The sequence below is a fragment of the Furipterus horrens genome, unplaced genomic scaffold (genome assembly GCF_987537825.1).
Source record: "Furipterus horrens unplaced genomic scaffold, mFurHor1.1.pri manual_scaffold_8, whole genome shotgun sequence".
Classification (NCBI taxonomy): Eukaryota; Metazoa; Chordata; class Mammalia; order Chiroptera; family Furipteridae; genus Furipterus; species Furipterus horrens.
The window spans coordinates 43,576,098-43,590,758 of record NW_028327178.1 but is presented as its reverse complement, the minus strand read 5'-3'; positions in this window follow the sequence as shown (position 1 = coordinate 43,590,758).

Genomic DNA, 14,661 nt, shown 5'->3' with positions numbered 1-14,661 from the left:
GTCTCTAACTCTGGAGAAAGCCCACACATGGCACTATACTGTGTGCTTTGTGTACATGCCATGATCTTTTTTATTTTTCTTTCATTGGAGTTGGAATGTTCCAGATAGCCCACTTGCTCCTGGGAATCTACCTCTTCATCCTCTCTTCTGGATGTGATTTCATATGTCTCTGTATTAGTTTGCTGGGCTGTCATAACAAAGTACCACAGCCTGGGTGGCTTAAGCAATAGAAATTTATTGTTTGGAGGCTGGAAGTTGGCAGATTGTTTCTGAGAGCTATGAGAGGAAATCTGTTCCAGCCTCTGTCCTTGGCATATAGATGAATGTTTTCTCCCTGTGCCTCTTCACACTTTCCTTCTATGCACATTTTTAAAAGGACACATTATATTGGATTAGGACTTCATAACCTCCTTTTAATTTGATTATCTCTGTAAAGAACCTGTCTTTGAATGTAACCATATTCTGAAGTATGAGGGTTAGGACTTCAGCTAATCAATTTTTGGGGGGATGGGGGATAAAATTTAACTCATAAGTTTTCAAAAGGAAAACTGCTTTATGCTTTTAGAATAGTGTATGACTTTTCTGAAGATTTGATTTGTTTCTTGCTCCAAAGTGGGCACCAGCAAGGAAATTTAAGGGATGAAAAAGGGTGAGAATGTTGGTGTTGCTGTTCTTAGAATTTTTAGACACAGACAAGCATGAGGCTGCCTGCAAACTAGGAAGAACATCATGCTCAACGTGAATTACCATGCTTTATGTCCAGCTACTGGGTTAATAGTTCACAAGTAATCTGAGTTTCTGAGTAGGTTTTCATTAGCTTTATCTCTGGTTCTAATTTTTCAGCAACAGACCCCCCCCCCCCTAAAAAAAATGTTTAAAGAGTTGGAGAGTCTACTGATGTCAGAAATCTGGGACTTGTTGAGAAGGATGTGGTAAGTAGAAAGGAGGCAAAGTCCTGTTGATATGTTTATTCTGGTCATAAGAGTATACTCTCTTTCATAAACAAAAACCTAGCTGTGAAGAGAAAAGGAGAAATAATTTCTTTAAGAAAAAAAAATAGAACCAGAAAGGAGATAGCAGAGAGGGTAGAAGTAGAGATGTTTCTGTTTGAAAATCTCAGTGAAGTAATATGAAAATGGTGAGTAGAAAATGTGAGGGATTACTACTGCACTGTTGGTGGGAATGCAGACTAGTGCAGCCACTATGGAAAACAGTTTGGAATTACCTCAAAAAACTAAAAATGGAACTGCCTTTTGAACCAGCGATTCCACTGCTAGGATTATACCTGAAAAATCCTAAAACCCTAATTCAAAAAAACTTATGCACCCCTATGTTCATATCAGCCCTGTTTACAATAGCTAAGTGCTGGAAACAGCCTAAGTGCCCATCTGTAGATGAGTGGATCAAAAACTGTGGTGCATTTACACAATGGAATACTATGTAGCAGAAAGAAAGAAGGAATTCCTGCCATTTGTGACAACATGGGTGGAACTAGAGGGAATTATGCTTAGTGAAATAAGTCAGGGAAAGAAAGAAAAATACCATATGATATCACCTAATACAGGAAACTAAAGAACAACACAAACAAATGAACTAAATAGGACAAAGAATAAAATAGTACTCAATGGGGGGGGGGAGAAGGAGAATAAGTAAGGGAAGGGTCTAGTCAAGGAACGTGTATAAATGACTCATGGACATGGACAACGGGGAGGGATATGATTGCGGGAGAAGGGGTGGGTTGGGTGGGGGGGAGCAATGGGGGAAAAATGGGACAACTGTAATTGAAAAACCCCCCAAAAAAAGTAAACAAACAAACAAACAAAAACAATATTCAGTATGAAATGATCCTCTTCTTCAATAGATGTTGTTGTCTGTGATGCTAGAACTAGCAGCCTCTTGGGACGCTGAGGGGAGGCCATATTAACATACCAGAGTAGAAGTGTGAAAGAACTTGAGTCTTGGTGACTGTCCTACTACTGGTTTGTCTTTATATTTGTTGTTTGTTTTGTCATGCCTCTTATTGGTCAAGCTTGATTTGAGAAGTCGATATATGCTTTATTAATATAATTGTTTTAAGTACATATTGGAGATATATTAGGTAAGGCTATAGACATAGACTGAAATATGAGCAGCTACAAATAAGAAATGTGATGAGGTAGTTAAGAACACATACTATGCAATCAGATGTCTTAGTGTGCCTGTAGGTTCCCTCTCTTAATATCTAAATGAAGCTGGGAAAATTATTTAGTCTTTTTGGCTGTCAGTTGCCTGATATACAAAATAGGGATAGTAATAGGACTTGCTTGGGGTTAAATGAGTAATGGAGACAAAGCATTGAGCACAAATGTTTGCAAAGATTACATACCCAATAAATATTAGCTATTATAGTTGCTATATTTGAGACTACCAACAAGAACTTCAGAAAAAGTATAAAAATTGTCAGGTTTTGGTAAAAAAAAGAAAACTTTCCAGAAGATAAAAAGTGTTATGAGTGTTTGTGATTTTCACTCTTAAGTTACAAAAAAAAAAAATCTAGTAATAAAGATACATAGAATATAGAATAGTCTCAAAATTTAATACATAGAATGTTTTGTTTTAACAAAAAATTTTAAGTTAACTAGTGTAAAAATTCAAAGAATCATAGTAGCACTATGATCCACTAAACAAATTTAATATAAGTTGAAAGAAATTGAATAAAACATCACTCACAAAAAAGAGTGAATTATGATTTGACAGCTACTCTGAGTGAAAGAAAATAAAAGAAAGGTTTAATGGAGAAATTATCTAATATGTGTTTACCCCAAAGGCAATGTTTCCTTTAAGTAGCAATGGATGGTTGAGATTTAAGTATTGGCTAATATAATTTATCTGTGAATCCTAGTTATTCATGTCCAATCATCAGTGATATTTGGGAGTTAGCTGCACTGCAGGATAGAATAACATGACTGGTTTAGACTGTTCTCAACTGAAACAGACTGGTTTCAACTAAAACAAATCTCCAAGCTGCATAGTTAACTATTATCTCTTCAAACACACAATGGCATATTTATGTCTGATACGTGCTTGTGTTGACCTTATTATATAGGTGTGTTTAGTTGTAAATTGTTTTTTCCAGAAGTAAATATTATTAAAGAAATCAGTTTATTTAAGAATGTGAAGCTGACTTTTAGCTGTAGCTACTTATCAGAAAACTTTGGCAATATCCTAACCTTCTCTCTAGAGTTCTGTAATAGTTTAAGTGTCATGCAAAACATTTTAAAATTTATCATTATAGTGTAATAGAGAGGTATCTTATGGGGATGAGGCTAAAAAAGGATTTATATGATTACATCATATGATGATAGGTGCTAACAATTTGTGTTTACTGTGAGAGCAGTTTTCTGAAGAGAGTTCTTGATAAATTTTGCAATGGCTCTTACTAGATGTATATAGATATAGCTTATATTATATCATAAATACATACACATAATAAAGTTAAAAACAGGCAAGTGGGATTAAAATTTGTCTGGATAGAACAAATTAGAATTTGTGCATGTTTGTTCAGGTTTTGTTTTATCTAACTATTTTTAAATTAATTTATTAGGATGCTATTGGTTAGTAAAATTATATAGGTTTTAGGTATATAGTTCTATAATATATCATCTGCATATTGCATTGTGTGTTCACCACCCATATTCATGTCTCCTTCCATCAACATTTATCCCCACTTTACCTTCTTCTACCTCTCCCTGCCCCCTTTCTGAGTGGAATACTACAGAGCTCCCATTTTAATTAAAAGAGGACTGGAAAGAATGAAAAAAATAATTCTAAAAAAGTACTTACTAGAATTATAATCCATGCTTTTTCCAGTCCATGACCTCTGGTGTAAATTATTGAATGGCACACAGCAGAGGTCATAAAGAAATTTCCTTAGATATCTGAGTTGGAACAATACATAGACTGAGAATCATTAGATATTTAGAGCTAACTATAGCTATTCTTAACACTAAGATCACAAGATAAACAACAGGCTGTATACTACCCCTAGAGGTCATTTTGAAGCCATTGAGCTGAGAATATGTATACTTCAGAAATGAAGGTATAAATTTCTTTCTGACTCCAGTCACTTAATGGGTAGCCTTAACTAGGAAGAGCTCAAAGGCTCTGCTAGAACCTGTTACTGTACAGCTGGAGGGAGATAAATAAAATGTATGTGCACAAGTGTGTATTTTACTTTAACAGAAATTTAATGAGTGTTTAGTATATACTTAACATTGTGAAATATTACAATAAGACATCAAGAAGGCATAATACATGGCTTCTACTCACTATATGTATAATCAGGATTCACAAGCAGGCTTTTTTGACTCCAGCTTCTATATATGTTATGATACTATACCATTGGCTAAACATTTTTTATTTTATTTTGTTTAATATTTACTGTAGTCTTGCAAAGAGATTATTATTATTCATAATCTGTATGGAAACTTCAACCATTTAAGCAGAAGGAACCCAGTTAATGATATAAGAAATGGAAAGGCATTTTTTTCAAAATGAAAAGAACTAAGCCAATTACACTCTAATACAGACTCTTGCTTATACAGTTGTTACCAGGGCTCACTAGTGCTCACCAGATAGGCTTTTATGAGCCAGTAATGTTGTTTTCTTTTTTTACATAGCTTACCTACATTTTTTTTTTGCTTGTAATTCAACCCTGAAGCACTAGGAAATTGCACTGCTTGCCATAATCATTAGTTTGAAAAGCTTAAATATCACCCATTTTATATATGTTGTATTACAAGATTTTTATAAAAGATCATCTAAAGGTGAAAAAGAGTAGCAACAGCAGTCTTTTCTAAGAAATATCAGGTTATCTATCATTAGTTAGTTAATACAGTACTTGTAAAGTGCTTAGAAGATGAAAAGCAGTGTACAATTAAGTGTTGCCTTTGTTACCAGCACCAATGGATGTTAATCACATAATGTCATAGTCTATCGATTTTGCTACACTGGAGAAAGAGTTTTGCTTTTCCTCTTACATTGTAGATATTTCTTTAGAGAAAATATGAGAAGAAATTACTTTCCTTGAATTTCTCTTAGTGTTGCCTGCCCTTAAACCATCTAATATTCTTGTAATTTCTGTGGATTTTGTAATCCAGTCATAGGTTCACAATGCTTGGACTTGGGAGTGCAGGGACTGTTATGACAATGATATGTAAATGTGCCTCTCTAATCCTGATCCCCACATCATCTTCTAAGTATTCCACTTGCTGTCTATAGGATAGTTGTCCTCAGATTTCTACTGACCCCTCAGAAACAAAACATGATTTGAATCATGCTTTCCACCCAGATTGTTGCCCCTTATTTTATTCTGATCTAAGTACTGCCATCCTTTTTACTCTCAAGATTGTAAACTTTTAGTTTCCATTTATCTCTCCTCTCTTCAATCTTAGTTGGCTAGCCAGTTATTAAGTCCTAGACTTATTGGATTTGCCTCCTCCTTCAGAAGACCCCAGTGACAGTTTTGGTTCAGGTCTTCTGGCCACCTATCTATCACTTACACTTCCCTTTGTTTATATGAGCACATTCTTACATTCTGAAAGTGTCCTAGATGCAAGTTTTCTTCTATTTAAACAAGGAATTCCATTTTAAATCATGAACAAAAGCCTCATACACTGTGAATAGCATTTGTTATCATTATCTTGTGTTGGTAATGTTTTAATGTTCTACCATAACCGGAAGCCCTGCCTAAGAAAATCCTAATAGTTTTAGGAGATAACTAAGGAGAATTTTTTATTAGTGAATTATTTATTTTATAATTAATCAAGGTTGGCATTCTCTTTAAACTTTCATATTGAAGCCTCATAATTAAAGAAAACAATAACACTCTGAACAATTATTTATTTATAATACCAACACCCAAGAACATAGAGGAAACAGGAGTAATGAGTTTGTATTTACAAAGACTTACTTATATAGGGGAGAAAAAATTCCCTTTTACCCACTTGGGGATTCTGGCTGGGCTTAAGAATTAAACTGACATAATAAAGATTAATAGGAGAAAAACATATGTATTTTATTGAATTTTTACGTGTACATGGAACCTTCCCAAGAAATGCAGACCTGAAGAAATGACCATAACAAGAAATTTTTATATCTTTTAGAAAAAGAAACAATAAATCTGTGGAGAATTGACAAGAAAGGGAGTTTGGGTTATGGGTAATAAATAATGAAGAAGTAACTAGGAAAAGAAGGGTTACCTTAACAAAGTTTGTTATACAGCCTTCTTGGCCATAAATTCCCTGTCTCTGGGGATAAGGATGTCCTTTATCCTCCTGTACAGGGAAGGTACATTTTCACATGTAGCTATAATTCCTGTGGTTATTTAAAATTTGGTCTATATTTAGTTAAATAACCTCAAAGCTTCCCACTAATTATTTTATCATAACTTCTTCACTTTGGGATTCTTTATTTTAATTCACCTTGTCTTTGATTAAAATTACATTTAGTAGTTTTAGAAGGACAGTATTCATGTACTTTTGTTTAGGTAATGTTTTATTTACTCTCTTTTCTGAGATCATTAAACATAATTTTAAAATCTTCTGTTGAGTTATTGTTTCTTTGTTGTATCTGTGTTTTGGAAAGAAATTATGTTTCACAAATTTGTCATTCTTTCTCAAGGCCTATGCTTCATACAACCTCAATCTTTAAGATTATAGAACATGTACTGCCACTTACTTGCTATATAATATTATTATCATTTAACTCATCAGCATAGTCATGTTTTGGGTAAAGCTGATGTAAACCTATTCAGCAAAATCTCAATGTTTTTCCTTTGATAATTTTCACATTTTAAAATTTCTTGTGCTTTACCATAAGCACAGATCACAGACCCTTAAATGTTGGAAATTCCTTAGAGATCCTCTAGTCAAACTTGAAGCCCATAAATTTTATTTCTTCTTACAATCTCAATGAAAGAGCACCCAACTTCTGCTTGAACTCTTCCACTGATTTGGAACTCACTATTTTGGCTGGACTTCTTTTCATTTTGTAAAAATTATTGTTAATTGAACAGATAAATCTGTCATTGTTATTTCTGATCATTAGTTGATACTTTAAAATAAACCCAATTCTTTTTAAAATCACTTTGCTTCTTCTTTGAGAATGCTGTGAAAATATAGTTTATGAGTATGGACTTCTGTGTTAGTAAAATTCTGAATTAAAAAGTCATTTCTATTAAGAATATACATGAAATCTGTGTAATGCTTGTTAAATAAAAATATTACACACATGTTGAGGACTGAAACATTGTGTGTCAAAAACAAAGAAAATCTTTGATATCACATAAAAACCATCCATTTTGGCAGGGGTTCCAGATCACAAAGACAAACAGGGACTATATATCCCCTCCACAATGGTTGAGGGGAAGACAGCACAAGTGGCTCACTCCATCTAATGTAGATAAACCCCCCTAAAGAGCTATTCCAGGATACAGCAGCTTTGAAGATGATTTTCATTTCTAATTTTTGTGGATATCTCTAACCTTTAATATTGCTCAGTAAGTTCAAAAAAGAGGAACTATCAATGCTCTTTCTCTCCCCCCATCCCATTTTTTCCTTTTTGTTTTTCAGAATAAATCGAAGATGGAGGAGAAATAGACTGCAGTTGTTGTTGGTTTCTAAGCAGCACTAGGGAAAATAACTGTCTAGAGCAGAGTAGGTAATAAAGAGCCTTAGAACTGTTTTGAAATGCAAATCTAAATACTCTTCTTTTATTTAAAAATTTTATTTTGTATTTGTTTCAGATATACTCTTGGTAGCCTGTATTTCTTTTTGTGATCTATGTTAATTATACAAATGGAACCCAAACTACAACACCATGAGCACACAATGTTCTCAAATTCTTGAGCTGAGCCACATTTTTTTGACAAATGAAGCTCAAGTTTTCATTATCCTCTTTAGGCTAATTTACACTGGTTTGATTCTAAACAAATTAGCACATAATTTTCACAAGAAATGTAGTTAAAGTGGATCTCATGGTATATTTGTGCAATTTTAAAAAATCCCAAAATTTAAATGCAGAATTTTGCATTTATTCTTGACTAATTTTTTGATGTTGTTGTTTCAAACTACCAAGATAATTTTGAGTATCAGATCCATTAATCATTATACCAGCACTTTATTTGGTTTTCTATGAAAATCTAATAAAGATATCTTTGTGTGTTTTCATTTGGGTAAAAAATTACAAATATTTGAATGAGACAGAACCCTGTGGCACGGCACAAAGCCTTTTCTTTAGGTGGCTATTTAGCTATTGGTTAACATTATGGGTTCTTTATGCAGATCAACCAGTTATGAATCCATGCAACTCTCCTTTCCTTCAGCCCAAATCTGTGTTTTAGCTACATGAACCAAATAAGCTCACACATTAGTGGAGAAGATATCTAAAATCAAGATGACTGATACATACAGCATTCTCCCAGTATAATGCTCCATTTCAAATTATTAGAGGATTTTTTCCAATTCCTTCTCTATTTTTATGTTTAATTAAGCTACTTTGCCATTTCCCCTCAAACTTCTTTATCCATTCTTATTACTCTCTGCTCTATTATGACTTTGAGGCATTCAGAATGGAACACATATTGCAGATGTGCTGACACATAGACATATACCCAAAGGAAATTACTTATTATTTGTATGAAGATTAAGAACCATGCCTCTTTGACATTAAGTTTGAATGGTTCTTAACATTTGAATGTTATATTTCTAAATAAACCAAAACAAACCATTATCTCTATCTTCAAAATATTGATCTACAGAAATGGAGAAATTGATTTAATTTTGTCCCATCCAGATGTAACTTGTGGGATTCTAGCCTATGGGTGAAATAATAAGTAAAGGTTAGAAACAAAGAGATGGCAGAATGGTAGAAATTCTAAATTGTAAAGCTCTATTCCACTTTAACAGGTGACCTGAGATCTGTGTATGTCCTTAAGGTTTGTCTATCTCAGCTCTATGGTTCTGAGAAAGAGCCTGCCTGGGATGTACGGTAGAGATTACTTCTTCATACACTGAATAACAACACTGAAAAAAAAACAACAACTCTGAATTATTACATTAGAAATTTTACATGATCACCTGCAATGAGTTGTCAGCATCAGAGAAATTAGAGAAATTAAGGGATATATAAGTTTGTCAAACCAGCTGGACTACATAAAACTCTTTCAGATGCCAAGAGGCCAATTATGTAATTACAATAGTTCTGAGTTGGAAGAAACTTTTAGATTCCCTTATTTTTGGAGCTTGATAATATACTTACTTTCTGGGACAAATTTTCAACTTTAAGGATAATTTGGATAAATTAAAGCTCTTTGTATAAAGATAAAACAATAAATGTTTACTAGTTCAATATAACCAATAACAATAAAAGTGAACATTTGTTGAGTCCCAGCTACTGTTCTAAACACTTTGCATGTATTAGCACATTTAATCCTTGCAGTCACCATTAGAGACGGATGTAATTTTTATATCTCATTTTTCTGATGGAGAAGCTGAGGCACATGGAGGTAAAGTAATTTGCTTAATAATTAAGATGTGGTGTAGCACTGGATTTGAACCCAAGAAATCAGTTCTAGAACTTATAGCATTTAACCACAATGCTGGACTGCCTAACAGGATGATAGAGGAACTGGGTAACTACAAATTTGGAGTATAAACTTTGCTGGAAGTCAGTTAATCAGTGGAGTAGATGGTCTAAGGATGCTATCTATGTTGGTGGTAGTTCTAGGTTGATAACATAAAAACGCTGAATTGTCAAATTTAAGTACTGTCCCAATAGATTTGGTGTTGTGTAATAATTTGTCTGGTTTTTGTCCCAGTTTCCTGGCATAGAACAACTAAAAACCTTGGAACTTCTCAAGTAATAGAAGTGTCTTTGTTATTCATCCATGAGCCACCATGGATCATGTCTGAATTTAGGTTAATAAGGGGGCATGTCGTGGGTCCCTAGATAGCTTCAGGAAGGTTACCAGAAAGACTAAGCATGTCATTAGAGATGCGGCTTTGAGTTAAATCATGTGGCCAATGATTTAATCAATAGTACTTAAATAATGAAACCCAATAAAAACCCTGGACAGTGAAGCTTAGTGATACTTCCTGGTTGATGAACACATTGATGTGACTGGAGGGTGGTGTGCCTTGATTCTATGAAGACAGAACAAAGAAGCTCTGTGTTTGAGACCCTTCCAGACCTCATCCTTTGTGTTTCTCTGTTTGGATGTTTCTGAGTTGTATCCTTTATAATAAAACTATAGTCATCAGAATAGTGCTTTCCTGAGTACTGTGTGCCATTTTACTGAATTATCAAACATTATGGGGCTTGTGGGAACGCCCAAGTCTGTACCAGTTGGTCTGAAGAGAAGCAACTTTTGTTGCAGACCTCTCTTTTAACTTGTGGAGTCTGTGTTAACTGATGTAGCTCATACCAGAAATACATCAGTTGGGGTTGAAACAGAATATGGGTGAATAAAGATAAACATTAATCATTACTTCTTCACATCTGATAATGAAACTAATACTATTTTTTAAATACGGCAGTCAAGAATGTAGCAGGTGCAGAAGGTGGCCCGGGTCTTGAGCTCCTCATGAATAATATATATGTTTGTCTGTATAAATGCATGATGTGAATATCGTCGTTCGTTGGCAGCCGTCCGTCTCGAGAGATGATGGTGTAGCTTCTTAAGAGTCTATCTGCACCGCCGAGAATGGCTGTGCAGTCCGACTCGGGAGTGACACGGTATCTGTCTCCTCCCGTGTTGAATCGACATCTTGCGATGACGCTGGAGTGTCCTCTCCAGTGAAGCTGAAGCGTCAGAGCCTGGGCAGGGTGATATGGAGGGTCTGCTGTTGCCCATGCAGCAGACCCCCCTCTCTTCGCAGCTGAAGGGTCCAAGGGAAAGACGGAGTCAATACAGCTTGGCTTCAGGTGCGCCGCAGGAGTTGCCGGTGTTGACTACAACGTCAAACCGCCTTAGGGACTCCGGCTCCGGATTTTCTGTCGGGGTTTACTCCCCTAGCCTTTCCCCTGAAGAGGTATGCCGCAAGGCAGCGGAGGTTTTTTGGAGTCAGAGTTTTCCTTCTCTGATGTGCATATCAGAGTAATAAACAGGAAACAACTATAAAACTACATGGCAGGGGAGTTCCATGTTTTCATGGGTATTTAAAAAGATAATCCTAACTAAGACTTCTGTTAGGAACACCAGGCAGCAAACTGTTAATATGGGCATCAGCTGAGCATTTAGATGGTAACTAAGCCCATAAAATTTTAATTGGCAGTTTCTTCAGTATTTAAGGATATACTGCTATCAACATATTTTTCATAACAAAAGTCATGCACCACTGTCACTTGTATTTATTACACAGAGGAACATTTTAATATAAAAATGCAGATGTCTTCATTCTATAAACCCCAGTGGTACTTAAAGCTGGGACTTTATTGCCTGTGCCGAGGGCCAAACAAAACTATAACCCCACTCAGTTCTAACCCGGCTGTGCTGTTGAGCTGTGCGCATCTGAGTTGTAAATTACAATATAAAGTAATCAAGTATGTATAAAACTGGTCGTCTTGGAAGCCGTATCCCAGTTTCATAAGATTTCATAAGAAATCGAGGAAATAATTTATAAACATCGACCCTCTGCTCAGGGTTTATGAATGTCTTTTCCCAAAATATAATGCTGTCCTAATAACTGAAGAAATGGTCTGTCAATCACCGCTCCCTACCTTCTCTTTTTATCTCCTTTATTCATAGCTTGTTTCCAAAACAAGGATCTCAGCCAGTCTGCTGATCTCCGTCATTATACGAGGGTGACCGGGTGTCCCTGCCGGTTATTAGGATTCGAAGCCAATACAAGGCATCTATCTCTCTAATGATCCTTTGTGACACGCAGAGCATTTAGAAACATTATTTGCAAAATCACAGATTTAAAGGATGGGAAAGTCATCTTCTTCTTCTATCTGCAACAAAACAGTGAAACAACCAAAAAAGAAAAGAAAATCCCACACTGAAACATGGAATTTTATAGACGTGAGTGTATGGAGGTGCTGATCAACTTGAGAATAGACGGGCTGAATTCCACCTAACATACTGCTGGCCTTTATATAATCTCAGGACGAACTCTTCCATAAGAAAGAATGAATTATTTTGAGCATGGCATATATTGTGAACATTAAAACAACATTCACTTTTCTCAATATTCTTGGAAACTGCAGTACAGACTCTGTCATTTCTGAAGAGGCTCATTTAGGATTGGGTGGACCAAAATTCCATTTAGTTTTTTTCCATAAAATAAATGACACATTTTTTTATTTTCACCAATAACTTTATTGATTTGGATATTTTGAGTATGTCAGCTGTCTCCTGTTCTTGGCTTCTAGTGGGCAGAGGCCAGGGGTGCTGCTAAGCATCTTTCAGTGCATGAGGCAGCCCCACGGCAGAGAGTTGTTTGGTCAGAATGTCAGTACTACCAAGAAACTCGCAAACTGTTTGACACGTTCGATCAGTCACAGCGCCTTCTCGGTACACCGCACACATCTTCCTACCTTTCTTGAAGTAATAAAGCATAATATGCCAAAAATGCTGCATATGTTCTTTCATCTTCAACATTAAAAATGGCTACCAAAGAGGTCACTAATGATGATGCTTGTTTGAGTGCATGCCAACAGGACAGCGGTCACAACACAGTCTCTAACAAGATCGTTTTGAAGGAAGTCAAAGATAACTAAGCACCGCTAGAGCCATCGTATGGAAAAAAACACTAAAAGAATGTTTTGGCCAACCCAATAAAACATAGTCTCCCACGTTACTAAAGGAAACAAGATTTGAAGAATGGGACACATATCTTAATGCTATAAACTGCCTCCAATAATCCTTTTTAAAATTTAGATTTGCTAGAGTTTACACAGTTGGAGGAAATCGATATCAGTTCAGCGTTGTAAAAACATTTTCTTTAATATGCAAGGAGTTTGGAGTCCATTCTTAGCTTGAATCCCAGTTTGGTCACATATTGAATGGGAGAGACTGGCCAAGTTATCAAACTTCCTGAGCGTAAGTTTCTTTATTTATAAAATACACAGAATTCTAACAAGCTAATTGGGTTGCTAGAATAAAAACATGAGCTGATTACATATATAAAATATAGCACCACAGGTTGAACATAAATAGTATCTAATAATTGGTAATATTGTGTTATTGGTGTTTCATTATGATCATTTCATCAGATTATTTTCATTGTTATGGAATTATACTGGAAAAGACATTTACTAAATTTTTAACAAAGCTGTGTGTAGAGATTATAGGTGATTATATATTTAAGAACTTATCTTTATGAATTTTCTATAAAAACGTACAATTTATCATCTGACATCGATATTTCTCTCTCAGTCTCTCCCTCTCTCTCTAAAAGCAATACATGCACATACTAGATTTTTTTAATTAAAAATCATGGTATACGAATTATGTTATTTTTATTTTTTGTCGTCTGGAGTTTCATACATCTTTGCTCTCTCCTCAAGTTTTTAAAACGGGCATACTTACTTTAAGAAAGTTCCCCCTAACAAATATTCGGGGATTATACGAAGATAAACGGAAGGTGGGTTTCCGGGACAGGATGGCTTGGGCTCAGCTCCCAGCCACCGCCCTTTGCCCCGCCCCCCTGCCCTCTGTCCAGGAGGCCCTGAGTCCGGGGTGGGGGGGTGGAGGGGGAACTTGGCCGAGTGCCCCAGTTGGAAGCCTCCCTGAGCAGTGAATGAACTGAGGCCCCGCTTCCCTCCAGCTGCTTCTCTGCCTGACACGCTTTGGTTGGCATTGTTTGCTCTGCTTCCCACTTCGCTGGCCCTCTTTCTCTGAAGGTCTTTGGGGCTTTACGCTCAGACCCTACTGGAAAGGCTCACTGTCTTTCCCCTAAGGGGAGGAGAATAAGACAAGGTGGTGTGAACAAGGCAAATTGTAATATTTTAAAGTTGTTGTTTCAAGCTTAGCCTTATTTTTCTCTTTTTTGTCTCTCCTAAAAGTGATCTTTTTACCTGGGGCACAAGGACAGAAGAGCCCAGTTTTGATGAACCCCTCCAGGTCAGGCAGCCTGGCCTCTTCGGGGCCGCGGGCAGGCACGAACGGTGCTCCTCCGCTCCGTCATGCACTGGAGCGGATGTGAATATATATGTATAAAATTGGAACATTTTGAACTATATAAGTGATTCTTAACTTTGATTAGGGAGAGAAAAAACTCACCAAGTTACCAGAAAATGAAATCGTTTATTGACTTAGACTCTTCCTTCTTGTAAATTTATAAACAGGCAAAAAGTAGCTTATGATATCACTGAATTTAATACCCTTATTTTACTGATGAGGATATTGAAGTCAACAGTTGAGAGTGATAACCTGTCTAAGGTTACATGTCTAATAAGGGTAGAATTTGGACTGGATTCCAAAGAACATGAAGGCTGGATTGGAATATAAACTTCTTGTTGTTTTTTGAATCTATATCTCTATCTGCTAAACCAGCATCTGTGTATATATATATTCAACATTATATATTTGTACTCTCTATGTAAACTGGCAAGTAACATATAAATGTATTCTCAATGAAAATTTCAACATAGAATACCTAGAATAAAAGCCAAAGTTCC